General features: G+C 46.1%; 1 protein-coding gene across 1 annotated transcript in view; it reads left to right on the forward strand.

Moving 5' to 3' along the window:
* The window catches only part of TMPRSS13 (transmembrane serine protease 13), a 146,140-nt gene that overhangs the window by 114,880 nt on the left and 18,250 nt on the right, over positions 1 to 13,010 (forward strand). The window lies entirely within an intron of this gene.

Raw genomic sequence — 13,010 nt, forward strand, 5'->3', positions numbered from 1 at the left:
GTACACCTTTTAATCAGTGCACTTTTACTCATGCGTCCACGATTTTACATTTTTGCAGGAAGGAAATTGAAAAAAATGGAGCAAAACACAAGACATTCTCATGACAGCCCAAGAAGTAGTCATAGAGGGCTCTTTTTTTTCCCCTCAAAATGTGTATAAAGTAATTCATTGGAAAAGGAAGGGTTCCCCCTTATGGGACTTTTAAGGCCCTGGTGATGGTATGTACAGTCACCATGGATACTACATAATCATACTTTTTACTATGATTATGTAGTATCCATGGTGACTGTACATACAACCACAAGGGCCTTAAAAGTCCCGTAAGGGGGAACCCTTCCTTTTCCTATTACCATTTGAGATGCTGGCCCACCTATAGTTCGACCTATCTCAACTTTCTTGTCCAAAGTCATTACTTTGGCCCAATTTATCTGTATGCGGCAGCTCACCACAAAGACAGAGATTCCCCAGGAGAGGAAATTTGCCCAAACTGAAAAAAATAACCTCAGGGCTGGAGGAAACGTTTAATATAACACACATAAAAATGATGATAAAGTAGAATTGCTACTTGACCTATTAGACTTGGCCAAGTAACAATGAGTGCATGCTCCCAACTAAGATACCAATGTGTATTGGTTAGCCAAAAATCCTTTATGTAATGTTCAAGGCAAACTCTGTATAGCTGCAGGCCCTTCTCAGTATTAACTTTAGTATTAGTACCTTCACTTTTATAGCTTTTCAAGTGTTCACCAGATGATCTACCGTTTTATTCTTCTACATTTATTTACTGTGTGTGTTCTTCAACCGCGTTGGAAATACCGCGTTTTGCCAGATAGCACAGCTCCTTCTCTACTTTGGGGCTTCTGCTGACATCAGCAAGGCTGCTATGACAGAGACCAACGCAGGTGTTCTCTCTCTCCCTGCTGCATGCTTTGCCATTTACAAAAGAGTGCAAAAGTAAATACACTTGAAATATATGAAAGCTATGAAAATGATGCCACTGTGCTGGGCTTTAATACTAGATAATGTATAGCCAGTAATAGTTAGTCACCTTCCCCTGGACCTGAAATGTTGAAGGACTCATCACTAGTCAGCCAAGTAGTTTAAGGGCTAGAGATGGATAAGTGGCAAACACGTCCTTCAACATTCAAGAGCAAGTCCAGTTGAATGCGGCAGACTACTAATAATAGTTATACTAGGTCTTATTTTTTCTATCAAAGTGTTCTTTATCATAGTCATAAAAAAGCGTCTCAAACCCTGTATCAGTTTTGTTGAAATATTTTTTCTGACGTGTGCAAATCCTTAGTCTATCCCTGTAACTGCGGCTGATTTTTTTTTTTTTTTACTATTTTTGTTTCTTCATAACAGCCAGTGTATGTGTGTGTGTGTGTGTGGGGGGGGATGATACATGAACTTACTGCAGACTGCACGTCCCCGGGCACACTTTAGGTGTGCATGTGACAGGCAAAGAGTAGACTTTAACAATGCACTCTGTCCATCACAATCTTAGACCTTCTGGTACAGAATTAAGCAACTGATCAGCACAGCACAGCTAAAGTCTGCACCATCCAGTGGCCAGCAGGGAGACACAGGCTTAACTAAAGGGATTCCAAGGATGAGTTTTTCACTATAGGCTCATAAATGCTCCTAACCTGTTATCACTTAAAGTGTTTGTAAACCCACTTAGGAAAAAAAAAAAAACCTGCAAGACAAAGGCATAATGAGCTAGTATGCATAGCATATTAGCTCATTATGTATTACCCACCTTAGATCGAAGCTCCCAAAGTGGTCCTCGTTCACCGATCCTGCCAGCAACATCGCTCCCGGAGTTACTTCCGCTGTGATTGGCCGGAGCCGCGATGATGTCACTCAGGAGCCGCCAATAACGGCACAGTCTAACTGAAGCAACGGCACGTACTGCCATTGCTTCAGTGCGCATGTGCCGATGACATTGGCACATGTAGATACAGGGGATATCTCCTAAACCGTTCAGGTTTAGGAAATATCCTGGGTAGCTACAGGTAAGCCTTATTATAGGCTTACCTGTAGCAAAAAGTGGTCTGTTAGGGTTTACAACCACTTTAAACTGCTGTCATTGCATCTGAATGGGTGGCTACAAAGGGAGATTTTGAGAGAGAAGAATACATTGTAGATGCAGGCATTAAAGAAATGAATGCAGATGGAACGTATTTATGGGACTAAATGTACATATAACTTTAAAGAAAATGGATGAAACAATCGAGAACTGAAATGTAAAGCATTTATGTTGTTTGTATTTTTTACTTGAGTTACACTTTAAGCAAACTTGTGCCCAGATCATGCACACTGAAGTATTCCCATATTATGCAAAAGCAGTAAAAGCACCTCCCAGCCCTCATTCACCTCTGTATCCAATCTATACATTGTGGAAAAAAATAATTTTCAAAGTTCACAACACAGGGAGTTAAAGAAGATCTGCAGTCTGCTCACATCATTTGTAATAAAAACATCTTTGCCATTCTGAAGCTTCCCTCCAACCACTTTGCATATTATTTTATATATACTGATTCTGTACTTGCCAAATATGCTGCAGAAATCTCCCTCCACTGAGTCTGGCTGCAACCATTTTTATTGTGGGCAGCTGAAGCTGCTGCCTGCTCACTTCCTGGATTTGCACAGACACACAGAGGCACACCTCCAGCTCTGCAGCCCTGCAGCTTTCATTGGCCCTCTTATGACTCCCCCCCTTCCTGGCAAACTCTCATAATAGAGTGAGAGAGAGAGAGAGCTTTGCATGATGTCATCGGCCTAGGCTTATTACCAGACAAGAAATAGGAAGTGGGTTGTATAAGGTATTCACTGGCAGAAAAAAAAATGTTTTACTATCCAAAGTTAAAACAACAAGGGCAGAAGATTTAATAGATGGAAAGATGGAAAAATGACTAAAGGTCGGCTTTAAGTTTTAGCTTTTTTTTTTTCTCTGAGAGCAGATCCTGGCAGGCTGCTAACCTTTTAACGCACACAACCAGCAGGTGTTCTTAATCTGTTAGAAACAGTCTGAAACCTGACTTTGGAGTTTGTGATGTGATCTTTGAGGATCTTTGACAAGGAATATCATTAAAAATCAACAAGAAAGGACAGAATTGGCTTGTTTTGATGTGTACGTTCATCTTTTCAGGAATAATTAAAAGGGGAACTAGCACCCTATAACCCTTCCACCCCTCACCCAGGAGCACTCCACACGCCCTGGTGAGGCAGTTCTGGATGTCAGGATGGATCAGAGTGTTTCTGATTGGTCACCACCAGCATGTGGCCACGCAATCAAAACTGCTGTTATCCGTCCCCGCATCCTTAAGAGGGTTGCCACCTCATCCTTTTAAACCTGAACACATATGAATTACACAGGTTTTGAGGCTAATTTAATTCAGATAAGGCACCAAGTGAGTTTATTACCATATTCATTACACAGGCCACAGAACCTGTGCAATTAATGTGTTCGGTTTTAAAGGGATGAGGTGGCAGCCCTAGTCCTTAGGGAACAAGGAGGAAAAACAGCTTGGTTTTCAAACCCCAGGCCTGCTGCACTGGGCTACATGGGCGGTGAAACTGTATCACCCATAGAGGTACAGTGCCTTGAATAAGTATTCATATCCCTTGAAATTTTCCACATTTTGTCATGTTACAACCAAAAACATAAATGTATTTTATTGGGATTTTTTGTGATTAGACCAATACAAAGTGCCACATAATTGTGAAGTGGAAGGAAAATGATAAATGGTTTTCAAAATATTTTACAAATAAATATGTGAAAAGTGTGGTGTGCATTTGTATTCAGACCCCTTTACTCTGATACCCCTAACTAAAATCTAGTGGTAGAGTCCAACTGTGTGTAATTTAATCTCCTTATAAATACAGGTGTTCTGTGAAGCCCTCAGGGGTTTGTTTAGAGAACCTTAGTGAACAAACAGCATCATGAAGGCCAAGGAACACACCAGACAGGTCAGGCATAAAGTTGTGGAGAAGTTTAAAGCAGGGTTAGTTCAGTGGTGTATTTAGGTTTTGTGCTGCCCTAGGCCTGACTAAACTCATGCACCCCCCTAATTTAAATACAACCCTCCCCTTGCTGCCGAGGCCACACCCCTTCCTGTTTAAGACCCACCCTATCATCTGTAAACCACACCCCTTCCTCTTTAGGCTCATTTAGCACCTTTCAGGGGGGAGGGGGGAACAGGTACCTGTTTTTGACAGGTACCCTTCCCCACTCCCTGGAGACTGCGCTACCCCCTCTTAAGTTCAAAACCCCTCCTCCTTCCTCCACTGGGGCATTCAGAATGTACAGTAGTGAACCGTACGGTTTCCCTTACCATGAATGATGGTGGCAAAACCCAAGAGCCAAACCTCGGCTGAGGTGTCGACATCACAGGATCCCTGGACAGGTAAGTGTCCTAATATTAAAAGTCAGCAGCTACAGTATTTGTAGCTGCTGAGTTTTAATGTTTTCACAGGGTGGGGGCGGGACACCTCTTTAATGAGTTTGAATTGATTTCAGCGCAACCACTGTGCCCAAACGCAGCCACTGTGCCCACCAAACGTAGCCACTGTGCCCATCAATTGCAGCCACTGTGCCCATCAAACGCAGCCACTGTGCCCATCAATTGCAGCCACTGTGCCCTCAAACGCAGCCACTGTGCCCTCAAATGCTGTCACTGTGCCCATCAATTGTAGCCACTGTGCCATCAAATGCCAACACTGTTCCCATAACACTAATATAATTTATTAAATAACTTTACCTGCTGTCCTGGGGGATTCTCTTGTGCTTCTCTCTCTCTCACTCTCCTCCTGACGTCACTGCCAGACCCCGCTCCAGTGCCGAGAAGAAGAGTCAAGGAAAACAGTGCGGAGGAGGGTAGGTGGAGCATAAGGCTCCACCTCCGCCAGTCACCGGCCGCTAATTGGGTGGGGGGACTTTCTCTCATGCTGGGGGCAGCTTTTTTGCTGCCCCCCGCAAAGTGCCGCCCTAGGCCTAGGCCTTGTCGGCCTAGGCCAAAACACAGCCCTGGGTTAGGTTATTAAAAAAATATCCAAAGCTTTGAACATCTCACAGAGCACTGTTCAATCCATCATCGGAAAATTGAAAAAGTATGGCACAACTACAAAACCTACCAAGACATGGCCGTCCACCTAAACTTACAGGCCGAGCAAGGAGAGCAATAATCAGAGAAGCAGCCAAGAGGCCCATGGTAACTCTGGAGGAGCTGCAGAGAATCACAGCTCAGGTGGGAGAATCTGTCGACGGGACAACTATTAGTCATGCACTCCACAAATCTGGCCTTTATGGAAGAGTGGCAAGAAGAAAGCCATTGTTGAAAGAAAACCATAAGAAGTCCCGTTTGGCTTTGGCCAATTATGGCTCAGGGGGTTTAGAACACGCCCCACACTATATAAGGCCGCCTGCACGGCGGCCCTGTGTAGTGTGTTCCGGCGTGCTTAGAGAGACAGTGTCATTTCATTTGAGTTAGCTATATTAGGCAGGACAGTCAGTGAGTTAGCTGCACTTACAGTGTATTGTGTATATATATGCATCCCAGGTGTTGCATATATATATATTCACACTGTATTCAGTTTAGCTAGATCCGTTCCTGTTATCTTCCTACTGACAGGCAGGCTTGTTTTGTTACAGTATTTACAGCTACCTGAAGAAAATTGCTGGTGTTCTTTTGATCCTATTAGTACCACAGTCAGGCAGCTAGACTATTTACAGTTAGTGTAGTGCGTCCTGCTCACAGTGTTCAGCTAAAACTACAAGTTAGTGTAGTGAGACCTCTGCACAGTGTTCAGCTAAAGCCACAAGTTAGTGTAGTGCGTCCTGCTCACAGTGTTCAGCTAAAACTACAAGTTAGTCTAGTGAGACCTCTGCACAGTGTTCAGCTAAAGCTACAAGTTAGTGTAGTGCATCCTTCTCACAGTGTTCAGCTAAAGCTACAAGTTAGTTTAGTGTGACCTCTGCACAGTGTTCATCTAAAACTACAAGTTAGTGTAGTGAGACCTCTGCACAGTGTTCAGCTAAAGCTACAAGTTAGTGTAGTGTGTCCTGCTCACAGTGTTTAGCTAAAACTACAAGTTAGTGTAGTGAGACCTCTGCACAGTGTTCAGCTAAAGCTACAAGTTAGTGTAGTGCGTCCTCCTCACAGTGTTCAGCTAAAGCTACAAGTAAGTTTAGTGTGACCTCTGCACAGTGTTCAGCTAAAGCTACAAGTTAGGGTAGTGCGTCCTCCTCAGTGTTCGGCTAAAACTACAAGTTAGTGTAGTGAGACCTCTGCACAGTGTTCAGCTAAAGCTACAAGTTAGTGTAGTGCGTCCTGCTCACAGTGTTCAGCTAAAACTACAAGTTAGTGTAGTGCGACCTCTGCACAGTGTTCAGCTAAACCTACAAGTTATTTTTTTGCGAGCTCTGCACAGTGTTCAGCTAAAGCTACCTGTAGAAGGTTGGTGGTGTTTTCCTGATCCTATCACTACCGCAGGTAGCTAAATAAGCTACAAGTTATTTTTTGGTGAGCTCTGCACAGTGTTCACCTAAAGCTACCTGTAGAAGGTTGGTGGTGTTTTCCTGATCCTACTACAGGCAGGCAGTTGATTTTGCTAGCTGCAGTATCAGTATATATATATATATATATATAGCTTAGCTTTAGCTTAGTGCAGATACAGGCCATTAGTATGTCTGGAAGGCCAACAAGGAGGGGCAGACAGTCACAAGCCAATAAAAGAGGGCAAGCAGGCTCTGTGTCTAGAGGCAACAGTGCTGGTCGTGGAGACGGTGCATCCTCATCAGCACGTGGCCGTGGGACATGCTTGGCCTTTTTTTCGGCAGCTGGCCGTGTTGAGCTGCAACATGCGGAAGACTTGGTCGAGTGGATGACCAAGCCGTCCTCATCCTCCTCATCCTCTCTCACCCATGCTCAGGGTACTTTGTCTGGCAAAGCAGCGGCCTCTTCCCTCGGCTCAATGTCATCAGTGACTCCTTCCCTAGCCCCACCATGTCCTCCTGAGGAGTCCCTCGAACTGTTTGACCACAGTGCTCTAGGTGGATGCCCAGCGTTTGGAAGGCTCTGATGATGATACTGAGCTAGATGAAGGCAGTAACGTGAGCACGGACAGAGGGGGTGCCCAAGAAGGACAGCAATCTAGCAGTCATGCTCCCCCTGCTGCAGCATACTGCTAGGTTTGCTCCAGTGATGAGGAGGGAGGGGATGATGAGGTCACTGACTCAACGTGGGTGCCTGATAGGAGAGGGGAGGAGGAGGCGGCACATTACCAAGGAGGCAGGATGCCCTCCAGGGGCCAGCCTAAGGGCAGCACACTGAATGCATCACACCCCAAAGCTCCGCATGTGCAGGGCACTGCAGTCTCTGCGCGTTATTCAAAAAGTTCTTTGTTGTGGGCCTTTTTTGAGACGAGTGCATCAGATCGCACTGCTGCTATTTGCAACATATGTCTCAAGTGTATCTCGCGTGGCCAAAACATCTCCTGCTTGGGCACCACATGCTTGACCAGACATATGTTGACCTGCCATGCAGTTCGTTGGCAAGCGTATTTACAAGACCCACACCAAAGAACAAAGAGGACCTCTCCTTGCTCCTCATCAGCTGAGATCTCCAACCCCACTATACCTTCAGTCCTCTCCGAGACCTGCACTGAGAGGAATGAAGGTGTAGAATTAGGTGTGTCACAGCCAAGTACTTGTGGGCAATCTGCTTTCGGTACACCGATGTCAGATTGTACCAGGCAAATTTCCCTGCTGCACCGCCGAAAGAAGTTCGCTCCCAGCCATCCACATGCCCAGCGGTTGAATGCTAGCTTGGCAAAATTGCTAGCACTTCAACTGCTGCCTTTTCAGTTGGTAGACTCTGTCCCCTTCCGTGAGTTTGTGGAATGTGCGGTTCCTCAGTAGCAGGTACCCAAACGCCACTTTTTCTCATGGAAGGCGATTCCGGCTCTCTACCGGCATGTGGAAAGCAATGTCTAGGCCTCGTTGGACAGGGCGGTCAGCAGTAAGGTGCATATTACCGCTGTCTCATGGTCCTGCAGGCATGGACAGGGACGTTACCTAAGTTTCACCGCGCATTGGGTGACTCTGCTGGCAGCTGGGAAGGATGCAGGACAAGGTGCAGTAGTGTTGGAGGTTGTTCTGCCACCACGCCTCCAAAATGCCACTACTAATGATTGTGACACACCTCTCTCCTCCACCCCCTCCTCTTATTCTTCCTCCATGGCCTCTTCCTGTGCTTTGTCCTCGGAACCAGCGGTGCTCCGTAGCCGTTCAAGGGGCTATGCAAGTACGCAGGCCAAAAGATGCCATGCAGTGCTTGAGCTGGTGTGCTTGGGGGACAGGAGCCACACTGGGGCAGAGGTTCTGTCAGCTCTGCAGGGGCAGGTTCAGAGGTGGTTGACGCCACGCCAACTTAAGGCAGGAATAGTGGTTTGCGACAATGGCTCCAACCTCCTCTCTGCCCTCCGACAGGGACAAATGACCCATGTGCCCTGTTTGGCTCACGTCCTTAACTTGGTGGTGCAGCGGTTCTTGGGCAGGTACCCGGGCTTACAGGATGTCCTGAGGCAGGCCAGGAAAGTCTGTGTGCATTTCCGCTGGTCATATAATGCCAGTGCTCGGCTGGCAGACCTCCAAAAGGAGTTTAACCTGCCCAAGAACCGCCTAATCTGTGACATGCCCACCAGGTGGAACGCAACGTTGGCCATGCTGCAGCGGGTGCACACGCAGCAGAGGGCCATCAATGAGTACCTGTGCAACTATGGCACCAGGACAGGGTCAGGGGAGCTTGTTTTTTTTTACCCACGCCAGTGGGCCATGATCAGGGATGCATGCACTGTCCTGTCACCATTTGAGGAGGCCACGAGGATGGTGAGCAGTGACAGTGCATGCATCAGTGACACTGTCCCCCTTGTCCACCTGTTGGAGCACACGCTGCGTGGAATAATGGACAGGGCACTTGAGGCAGAACAGAGGCAGGAAGAGGAGGACTTCCTTAGCTCTCAAGGCCCCCTTTATCCAGACAGTGTTCCTGCGTGCCCGCCGATCACACAGGAAGAGGACAAGGAGGAGGTGGATTGTGTCAGTATGGAGGTGGAGCCTGGCACTCAGCATCAGCAGCAGTCTTTAAGGGATCAGTCCCAAGAAACACATGGACTGGTAGGTGGCTGGGAGGAGGTGGCTGCGGACCATGTCGTCCTTAGTTACCCAGAGGACTCTGGACCGAATGCCTCAGCAAACCTACGCTGCATGGCCTCCCTGATCCTGCAAAGCCTGCGTAAGGATCCTCGTATTCGTGGTATCAAGGAGAAGGACCAATACTGGCTGGCAACCATCCTTGATCCACGTTACAAGGGTAAGGTTGCGGACCTTATTTTGCCATCGCAGAGGGAGCAGAGGATGAAACATCTTCGGGAGGCCTTGCAGAAAGGTCTGTGCAACGCGTTCCCAGAGACTGGGAGGTTACAAACTCCTGTTTCTGGACAACGTGTTGCTGAGGCTTCGGTCAGTCAAAGAAGGAGCGGTGGAGAAGGTGGCCGTCTGACCGATGCGTTCAGACAATTTTTTGGTCCGCAGCCCCAAGGTATGATCGGTTCCAGCAACCATCGCCAGCGTCTGTTTTACATGGGGCAGGAATACCTAGGGGCAAGATCTGACTTGGACACCTTTCCCACCGAAAATCCTCTGGGTTACTGGGTCTTGAGGATGGATCACTGGCCAGAGCTTGCACAGTATGCAATTGAGCTACTGGCCTGTCCTGCATCCAGCGTTCTTTCGGAACGCACATTCAGTGCTGCTGGAGGCTTTGTAACCGATCACAGGGTGCGTCTGTCCACCGACTCGGTCGATCGACTGACCTTCATAAAAATGAATCAGTCTTGGATCACCACCAGCTACCAAGCACCTGAAGCTGATGTAACCGAATAATTTTTTTTTAAATCTCATATCCCTTCAAAGACTGCCTATGCTGATGCTGAGTGACTATCCTCATTAATTATCCTCTTCCTCCTCAATGATCACGCTGATAGCTTGTAAGAACTTTTTTGGTTCTGGGCGCCACCACCAGTGCCTAAGGCCCAATTTTTCAGCCCCTGTTTAACAGGGGCGTGTAATTACAATTTTTGATGCAATACTTTGCAGCAGGGCTCGTTCCTGCGTTCCAACTAGAGTGTCTGTGAGGGGTTGCAGTGTTGTGGCACCAGTACCAGTGCCTAAGGCCCAATTTTTCAGCCCCTGTTTAACAGGGGCGTGTAATTACAATTTTTGATGCAATACTTTGTAGCAGGGCTCGTTTCTGCGTTCCAACTAGAGTATCTGTGAGGGGTTGCAGTGTTGTGGCACCAGCACCAGTGCCTAAGGCCCAATTTTTCAGCCCCTGTTCAACAGGGGCACGTAATTACAGTTCTTGATCTAATATTTCACAGCAGGGCCCGTTTCTGCACCCACCAAGAGCGAGTGAGGACTTACAGTGTTGTGGCACTAGCACCACCACCACCAAAGGCACAATTTTTCTGCCCCTGTTCAACAGGGGCATGTAATTACAATTCTTGATCTAATATTTCACAGTGAGGGCTTACAGTGTTGTGGCCACAACAACACCTAAGGCCCAAATTTCTGCTGAGTATATAGGGCAGGCCCCTATTTTCAAACATCCAACTTACAAACGACTCCTACTTGCAAACGGAAGGAGACAACAGGAAGTGAGATGAAATCTACCCATAGGAAGGGAAATTCTCTCCTGTAAGAGTTAATATGAGAAAAACGTTTCTCTTTTCCACTGATGCTTTATCACCAATCCTTGTTTCACAAAAAAACCCAAATTTTCAAAAAACATTTGTCATTGGGACAAAAAATGAGGTGAAATCTTCTGAAGAGGAGCACAGAGAGCAAAACAAATGTCACAGGGGTGATAACCCTTCCCTATGTTTTCCAAAAAGCTTAAAATAGATTTTTTTGGCTGGAGCTAAACACGTTAAAAATGTACCAGTTCAAAATTACAAACAGATTCTACTTAACAACAAACCTACAGTCCCTGTCTTGTTTGCACCGCCTGTACACTGCTGTTCAGAGTATATAAGGCCTGGGGGCCCCACGCCTTTCCTTTTTTTAATTTAGTTGCGGGGTTCACCTTAATATCCATACAAGACCCAAAGGGCCTGGTAATGGACTGGGGGCTCATGCTGTTTGTCTCACTGATTTTCATCCATATTGCCAGGACCCTACATTACATTAAAGCCGCAAGCAGTTTTAAATGACTTTTTTTCCTTTAAAAATGACATTTTGTGCAGGGACTGTTCTAAGCACGGGAAACACGCGCCACATTACAAGCATACTATAGACACCCCCCAGGTACGATATTTAAAGGAATATTTCACTTTTTTTTTAACTTTAAGCATCATTAAAATCACTGCTCCCAAAAAAACGGCCGTTTTTAAAAGTTTGTTTTGCATTGATACATGTCCCCTGGGGCAGGACCCGGGTCCCCAAACCCTTTTTACAACAATACCATGCAAATTAGCCTTTAAAATGAGCACTTTTGATTTGAAACGTTCGAGTCCCATAGACGTCAATGGGGTTCTAACGTTCGTGCGAATTTTCGGTCCGTTCGCAGGTTCTGGTGCGAACCGAACCGGGGGGGTGTTCGGCTCATCCCTACTCAGCAGAATCACCAGGCACCAAAAAAGGGTAAAAAAAAATGGAACTAATAGTGAAATGTACCATTTGAAAAGGGATTTATTCCATATACAAATGGGTACTTACAAAATGGTGGATAAAAACAGGCATGTAAAGGGTTTAAAGATGGATCCGGACGCTGCTCACGGTGTGCATTCCAAGGAGCAGGAAATGACATTAGTGCCACCGGAAATACGTCGACGTATTTCCGGTGGCACTAACGTCATTTCCTGCTCCTTGGAACACACTTCCTGGTTTCTGGAACGCACGCCGTGAGCAGCGTCCAGATCCATCTTTAATCCCTTTACATGCCTGTTTTTATCCACCATTTTGTAAGTACCCATTTGTATATGGAATAAATCCCTTTTCAAACGGTACTTTTCACTATTAGTTCCATTTTTTTAATCCTTTTTTGGTGCCTTGTGATTCTGCTGAGAAATTCCAACAAGAAATCCTCTGATCTGATGTGCACAACACCACTCCTGAGCTTCTCTGGATACCATCACATAAGCCTGAAGTGACCCCCAGACTGCAAAGCTGGGGGTCATCGACGAAAAGTCCGGTTGTTTGTACATGGCATAAGAGTCAGCCAAAGTCTTGAGACTGGGGCGAAGGTTCACCTTCCAGCAGGACAATGACCTCAAACATACAGCCAAAGCTACAATGGAATGGTTTAGATCAAGGCATATTTATGCGTAATGCCCTGTACACACAATTGCACATTCCGACAACAAAATACATGTTTTTTTTCCTACGGATGTTGGCTCAAACTTGTCTTGCATACACACAATCACACAAAGTTGGTTGGAAATTCGGAACGTCAAGAACGCGGTGACGTACAACGCGTATGACAAGCCGAGAAAAATGAAGTTCAATAGCCAGTGCAGCTCTTCTGCTTTATTCTGAGCATGCGTGGCACTTTGTGCGTCGGAATTGTGTACACGCGATCGGAATTTATGCGAACGGATTTTGTTGTCGGAAAATTTGAGAACCAGATCTCAAATTTTGTGAGACGGAAATTCCGATATAAACTGTCTGATAGAGCCTACACACGGTCAGAATTTCCGACAAAGGGCTCCCATCGAACAATTTCCGTCGGAAAATCCGACCATGTGTACGAGGCATTAGAATGGCCCAGTCAAAGTCCAGACCTAAATCCAATTGAGAATTTGTGGCAAGACTTGAAAATTGCTGTTCACAGACACCCTCCATTCAATCTGACAGAGGTTGAGAAATTTTGTAAAGAAGAATGGGCAAAAATGTCACTCTCTAGATGCAAATAGAGACACCCCCAAAAAGACTTGCAGCTGTAATT

The sequence above is a fragment of the Aquarana catesbeiana genome, linkage group LG10 (assembly GCF_042186555.1).
Source record: "Aquarana catesbeiana isolate 2022-GZ linkage group LG10, ASM4218655v1, whole genome shotgun sequence".
Taxonomy (NCBI): domain Eukaryota; kingdom Metazoa; phylum Chordata; class Amphibia; order Anura; family Ranidae; genus Aquarana; species Aquarana catesbeiana.